Below are 7,500 nucleotides of genomic sequence, written 5' to 3'. Positions count from 1 at the left end.
GTGGCGCTCGTGAACCCCAACTTTTGGCTTCAAAACGGCCCTTCAGAAACCTGTGGGTGACATCACTCACTACTCCATCTTTTTTACAGTCTGTGGTTCAGATCAGATCCTGACAAGCTTCAAGGCAGAGTCAGACTCCCTGGACCTTCATCTGAAGCGACTCAACACCAAGTTCAGCCTCAACACCAAGTTCAGCCACGTTCCACATGAGCCTCAGAAAACAGATTACAAGTCACAGCTAGCTGACCTGCTAAACCTGCTAAACCTGCTAGACTTAATGGACTTAATACCAGCAAGACTCTCACTGAGCCGCAGGAGGCTAACGCTAAGAGGAGCGACAGGAGGCTAATGCTAAGAGGAGAGACAGGAGGCTAATGCTAAGAGGAGAGACAGGAGGCTAATGCTAAGAGGAGAGACAGGAGGCTAATGCTAAGAGGAGAGACAGGAGGCTAACGCTAAGAGGAGAGACAGGAGGCTAATGCTAAGAGGAGAGACAGGAGGCTAACGCTAAGAGGAGAGACAGGAGGCTAACGCTAAGAGGAGAGACAGGAGGCTAATGCTAAGAGGAGCGACAGGAGGCTAACGCTAAGAGGAGAGACAGGAGGCTAACGCTACGAGGAGAGACAGGAGGCTAACGCTAAGAGGAGAGACAGGAGGCTAACGCTAGGAGGAGAGACAGGAGGCTAACGCTACGAGGAGAGACAGGAGGCTAACGCTACGAGGAGAGACAGGAGACTAACGCTAAGAGGAGAGACAGGAGGCTAACGCTAAGAGGAGAGACAGGAGGCTAACGCTAAGAGGAGAGACAGGAGGCTAATGCTACGAGGAGAGACAGGAGGAGAGACAGGAGGCTAATGCTACGAGGAGAGACAGGAGGAGAGACAGGAGGAGAGACAGGAGGCTAATGCTACGAGGAGAGACAGGAGGAGAGACAGGAGGCTAATGCTACGAGGAGAGACAGGAGGAGAGACAGGAGGAGAGACAGGAGGCTAATGCTACGAGGAGAGACAGGAGGAGAGACAGGAGGCTAATGCTAGGAGGAGAGACAGGAGGCTAACGCTAGGAGGAGAGACAGGAGGCTAATGCTAGGAGGAGAGACAGGAGGAGAGACAGGAGGCTAACGCTAGGAGGAGAGACAGGAGGAGAGACAGGAGGCTAACGCTAGGAGGAGAGACAGGAGGAGAGACAGGAGGCTAATGCTAGGAGGAGAGACAGGAGGCTAATGCTAGGAGGAGAGACAGGAGGCTAACGCTAGGAGGAGAGACAGGAGGCTAATGCTAGGAGGAGAGACAGGAGGCTAATGCTAGGAGGAGAGACAGGAGGCTAACGCTACGAGGAGAGACAGGAGGAGAGACAGGAGGCTAATGCTAGGAGGAGAGACAGGAGGCTAATGCTAGGAGGAGAGACAGGAGGCTAATGCTAGGAGGAGAGACAGGAGGCTAACGCTAGGAGGAGAGACAGGAGGAGAGACAGGAGGCTAATGCTAGGAGGAGAGACAGGAGGCTAATGCTAGGAGGAGAGACAGGAGGCTAACGCTACGAGGAGAGACAGGAGGAGAGACAGGAGGCTAATGCTAGGAGGAGAGACAGGAGGCTAACGCTAGGAGGAGAGACAGGAGGCTAATGCTAGGAGGAGAGACAGGAGGCTAACGCTAGGAGGAGAGACAGGAGGAGAGACAGGAGGCTAATGCTAGGAGGAGAGACAGGAGGCTAACGCTAGGAGGAGAGACAGGAGGAGAGACAGGAGGCTAACGCTAGGAGGAGAGACAGGAGGAGAGACAGGAGGCTAATGCTAGGAGGAGAGACAGGAGGAGAGACAGGAGGCTAACGCTAGGAGGAGAGACAGGAGGAGAGACAGGAGGCTAACGCTAGGAGGAGAGACAGGAGGGTAACAGCATTATTGTAAATTGCATCAGATGTGTTCAAGTCTGTGGAGGAAACCATTTAACAGTAAAATGAATTCCATGACAGCTAACATCATCCAGCTGCAGCTGGTTTGTTCGCCTGGCTGTTGTCGAGCTAGTTAGCTAGCCTTGCTTGCTAGTTGTATAGCTATTAGAAAAATAATATTTTAGGGATATTTTAAGACCGTAAACAGCCTATTATTATATGAAATATGACATCAGAGCCTTGTGCCAGCATCATGTGACCGGACATGACCGGACGTGACTGGACAGTTTCACTTCTCGAAGCGGTCTGAGCAGCCGCTGCTTCACTGTCGTCGGACCGATCCAGCAGAACACACTGCAGCTCGCACATCACCAGCACTACAACCAGCAGTGAGGAGGTCAGAGGTCAGAGGTCACTGAAATCTGACTGAGGTTTCAATGGAAAGACTGAGCAGAACTCTTCCTGTGATCAGCTGACAGATGGAGTTCACAGCACAGTTTGACAGTCCGAGTGTTTCTTTAATCTGTTCAGACTGAATCATCGTCTTCATGTAAACTCAGTGAAGGAAACTAAGGAATTTAAAGGAAGAGATTTTTTGAAATATCGCAAAAAATAAGAGAATTAGCTGCGTTTCCTTCAGCTGGCTGAAGAAAATAAATCGACTTCCTGAACCCAACGCAGAGAAAACACTACCAGAAAAACTATAGCCTTTCAACAATTGGTTGGTATTAATTAGTATTGATTAGTATTGGTTAGTATTGATTAGTATTGGGCAAGTTGTTGTTCTTTAGTCAGCCATATTTCCGTCTGTCTGAAGACCAAAACAAAGAAATTCACTTGGTGACTTTCTGCTGCAACCAACTAACAGTCATACAACACCACGCAGATTCATACATGTTAGAAACAACATGTATGATATTTATATTTCTGGAAGGCTGCAGTGGAAAGCTGTTTCACACAGAAACATTACTGTGTCACTACCTCAGTGTTTACTTGCATGTTTCCATCTCCATTTATCAAGTTTCTTTATCAACATTTTATTTTTTCACCTCAACTGAATTTCTTACAAAATTGGCCACAGAAAGAGAGACAGAGAGACTGCTGGGAAAACTCTGGAAAAAAACCCCAAGGTTATCTCTGACTCACCTAGCAGACATCTGCCTGTGTGTGTGTGTGTGTGTGTGTGTGTGTGTGTGTGTCTTGTTTGCTTGTGCTACCAGCAGGTATGCCATTGGTGAGGGGGTGAAGCACACACACACACACACACACACACAGAGGCAGGCTGTATGAGGTCAGTCAGGACAGGAAGTCAGCGGTGGACTACATTACCCAGCTGCCAACAGCAGCCAGCTCTGTCCTCTGACACAGTGGGGGGTCAAAGGTCGGCGCCCAGAGCTGCAGCACAGCAAGGAGCTGAGTTTGATCTATTTTCAATGCGATCTAATTAGCGCTTGCTTGCTAGCTACAGTATGTTAACTCATTAAAGGTCCACATGGTGTAAAGCAGGACTCCCTCTCCTCTGTGATGATAAAGGAGTTGGATGTGTATCTAAACATGGTGAAAGTATCAAAACTAAATCCACACAATCCATATTAGAAAAGCGAGCCTCTAAACGAGCCGTTTGGACTTCCGTAACTTTGCGGCGTCACAAAGGTTCGCTCATTATCATTTCTGTAAGAAATAATAGACTAACAAAGTGTTTTTTTCAAAGCGGTCGAGCGGTCGTCATCGTTTATTACCGGAGAGTTTTCCCTACCTGTAGCCGCCGGGCCGCGGCGTCTCACGTTTCGCTCTCGAAACGGTTAGCCGATCGGAACGGAGGGTCGTTAATATTAATGAGCCTTAAAGACACGGAGACAGAAACGGCCTGTTCTTGGTAAGGCTCAGAGAGATGCTGGAAAATGAACGTGGAGAAATGGATTGAGAGTGTTTTTGGTTCATGACACCACACACACAGCTCTGAATGGACAGAAAGACACAAAATAAAACTCTGGAGAATATGGAGCTTTAAAGTAACATTATGAAAGTCGACACCAGAGCAGTGAAAAATAAATGATTTGCCTGTTCAATACTTTGTATCTGCAGACCGGAGCGTCTGGCATGACAGACATGTGATCTGTCAGCAGAACCTGAGCGGACAGAACGCTCCTTCCACTGTTTGCCATGAAACAGCAAACTGTCAAAACTCACTGGAAGCTACGTTAGCGACGAGGCTAACGTAGCTTCATCACAGACTGTACTTCTCTCTCTAGCTCTTCTAGTCAACATTAGCATGTTAGCAATCCATGGCAGCAAGGAGACAGAGAAGCTGCTTTGGTTCTTGCTGTAAAACCTCTCAGCTCAGTGACTTGCTGTGAGTCTCTTTATACAGAAGCTAGTCCGACGGGTCGCAGCAAGATGGCCGCCGCTCCGACTGTTCTGTGACAGAGACACGTCGACCAAACTGCTCACACTGAAACATCAGCACCATCAGCATCAGTCATGTTCTGCCAGCGTGCCGCAGAGGACAGAAACTGACAAATATGTGTGGAAACCATTTTCCATAGATTTCTAACCAGATATAGGCTACTTTTAATTCAAATGTAAAAATTATAGGATTAGTAGTCTTTGTCACGGCCCTGTCTTTTCTGCAGCCCTGTTCCTCTCCCTGGTGTCTTCTCTGTGTTGTGGTTCTGTTGCAGACCGGCCCAGTGGAGAGGAGGAGCGGCTCGTCCTGAAGAGACCGGCCGGTAAAGCCACCAGGCCTCCGGGCTCGGGCTGTCCCACCTCAGCACGGCTGTGGACAGCGTGGGACGCTTCAGCTCTTGGTTTTCCTTTGTGTTTTATGTTCGACACCCAACACACACACATCTGTTCTCACCCTCCTGGCATACTGACTATAGAGCTGAGACGTGAAGACGTGGGCGTGGCCAGTTCTCGGTTCCTGAAGCAGAATACCCAGGGTCAGGGTTCACCGTTGTTTGAGCTGAGCCGCTACAGAGCGAGCCGGCAGCTCAGACCAGCAGCCGCTGCGTCGGGAAAACTAGCGTAGTTGGAAAAAAAGGCGAAGAAACCGCTCATCCCAGAGAGAACCGCGTCATCGAAGTCGCCCAATCACAGAGCTCGCTCGTCGTCTCGTCACGCGGGAGAGACGAACTGTATCTAGAGCCGGTCACACAAGACGGACCTGACGCTACGACCTCGGACCGTCAAGAGTCCCGACGTCGAGACAAGAGGAACACGGTCGGTGTTTTGTACCCGCGGCTGCCAGGAGAGAACAGCCGCTCTTCTTTCTGCCGCTTCCCGTCGTCTCGGTCCGGAGCGGCGGTGGATCCGCTCGTCGGGTTTAATCGGAACCGTCCGTCGGCTCTCCGGCGCTCTGCTACACAGCTGCCGTCTCTATGGCAACGTGACGCTAGAAGATTTACATTCTGCAAAAAACACGAATACTGATTCTACGGTTCTACGTCTATGTGCTTGACACGCCTACCGAATCGGCGTTGCGAATTTGTTGCGCTGTCGCCATAGTAATTCCCTCTAAGGATCATGGGTACTGTAGTGTTTGGTGCCGTTTTAAACACGGAAGCGACAGAAAGATAAAACACGACTATCGTTTCCTGCTGTCAGACTGAAGAGCTTCTCTGTAACATGGCAGCTGTCAATCAAGTTCAAACTCTATACTGATGGACCACACTGCATCATACTGGTTTGTGATGGTTAATTTAGTTCACAATAAACCGGTTTAACCTTTATAGAGAGCCTAAGTCCCTCCCCTTCCGCTGTCCACCATGGGACCTTATTTCGGAAAAAATATGTACGGTAGTCAACGGCGAGAGACAAATATTTGTTTAATCCCGTTTGAATTGTGCTATGAATTACACATATGATGTTTTGTCAATTTAAAAGATAATTTTGCAAGTCAAGAAAGTCGCAATTTGTCGTAAAACAGTACAGTAACGTTTAGTTTTGTGTGAAACCGCTCAGTGAACTACATCTCTCGTCTCGCACAATACACGTCACCGACACCAACATGGAAGGAAACAGGAAACACACACAGGCATCGTTAACGTTAGCCCCCACTGTACTAAAACTATCCTAAACCAGTTTAAATCCGTTCTTCCTGTCTACCTTCCAGGTTGTGTATAATACTCCTGCTCTCTGAGAGGGACTGAGCTTCAGGCTCTGGGTAGCTTGTGGAGAGAGGAAGTTATGACATCACTTACGCCACTTTTGGGTGTGTAGTCTTTCTAATTACGTATTTTTACAGTCTTATAGTTCAACAGTTTTATGACAAACTGCGACTTTCTTGACTTGCAAAATTATCTTTTAAATTGACAAAACATCATATGTGTAATTCATGGCACAATTCAAACGGGATCAAACAATTATTTGTCTCTCGTCGTTGACTACCGTACATATTTTTTCCGAAATAAGGTCCCATGGTGGTCCACCGGAAGGGGAGGGGCTTAGGCTCTCTATAGTGTGCTGGTCCACTTTGTCATGATTCTGAGCCGGTCATGACGTCTTGTAAACCGGGTGGTTGTCTAGGTTACGGGTTCAAATCTCAAGAGAGGCTGAGAAACACACTGCAGCTCTGTCAGCTGTGAGGAGGAGAGACTGTTTACCTGCTGAAACAGATCTGAACAACACAGAGATACAGAACGAGGTGAAACTATATTCAGAATATTATTAATTAACACGTTCCAGCTGTTAGATTCAGCCGTTACGACAAAACAAAACCTTCAGACATAAAAGATCGAGTACGATGATGGAAAACATTCCCTCCAGGCTGAGAAACACACACACACACACACACACACACACACACACACACAAACACTCCCTAATACTTTCACACTGCTTCACTCTCTCCAAGCATTCTCACATTTCACTGGAGTGTGTGGCTTGTTTTGTGTGTGTGTGTGTGTGTGTGTATGTGTGTGTGTGTGTGTGGGGGTGAGTGTTTGTGTGAGAGTGTGTGTGTGTGTGTGTTCTAGCAAAACATTCTGCCGACAGATTGTGTGTGAGAGTGTGAACGTGAGTGAGTGTGAAAATGTGTGTGTGTGTGACAGGGAACGAAAAAATGTCAAACAGCAGGGGTGGGTGTTCAGTGTGTGTGTGTGTGTGTGTGTGTGTGTTGAACGTGTTCCAGCATGCAGGGCGGGAAGGAAGAGGAGAGGAGAGGAAAAACCCACAACTATCATCTACACACACACACACACACACACACACACACACACTAAATTCCCCTCTAATAACACTTTTCTCCTCAACCCCCCTCCCTCCAGGGATTCAGTGTTTTGCTCAAAGACACTTCGGCAGGGTGTGTGTGTGTGTGTGTGTGCGTGTGTGTGTGTGTGTGGGTGGGGTAGGGTGCGGGGGTGGGGTGGGGTGTGGGGGTGTTGAACCCCTCCAAATAGCTGTAAGAAGTGACATCATCACTGCATGTAATCACAACCATATGTGGTGACGTATAATGACTACACACACACACACACACACACACACACACACACCTTGGATCAGTACCAGTGTTTGTCAGATTCTACATGAATCTTTCTGTTGGTTCAGACAGGAAACGCCACAGCAGCTGTTCCAAGCAAACAACATCTGCCCCCCCCCCCCCCCCCCC

The 7,500-nt window shown here is 48.4% G+C and overlaps 1 protein-coding gene across 1 annotated transcript in view; it reads right to left on the bottom strand.

Moving 5' to 3' along the window:
• Nucleotides 1-7,500, bottom strand: part of adam9a (ADAM metallopeptidase domain 9a) — a 50,904-nt gene that overhangs the window by 29,369 nt on the left and 14,035 nt on the right. The gene's annotated exons all lie outside the window — the stretch shown is intronic.

The sequence above is a fragment of the Centroberyx gerrardi genome, chromosome 8, assembly GCF_048128805.1.
Source record: "Centroberyx gerrardi isolate f3 chromosome 8, fCenGer3.hap1.cur.20231027, whole genome shotgun sequence".
NCBI lineage: Eukaryota > Metazoa > Chordata > Actinopteri > Beryciformes > Berycidae > Centroberyx > Centroberyx gerrardi.
The sequence above is the reverse complement of the archived record's forward strand: the minus strand, read 5'-3'. Positions and strand labels throughout refer to the sequence as shown.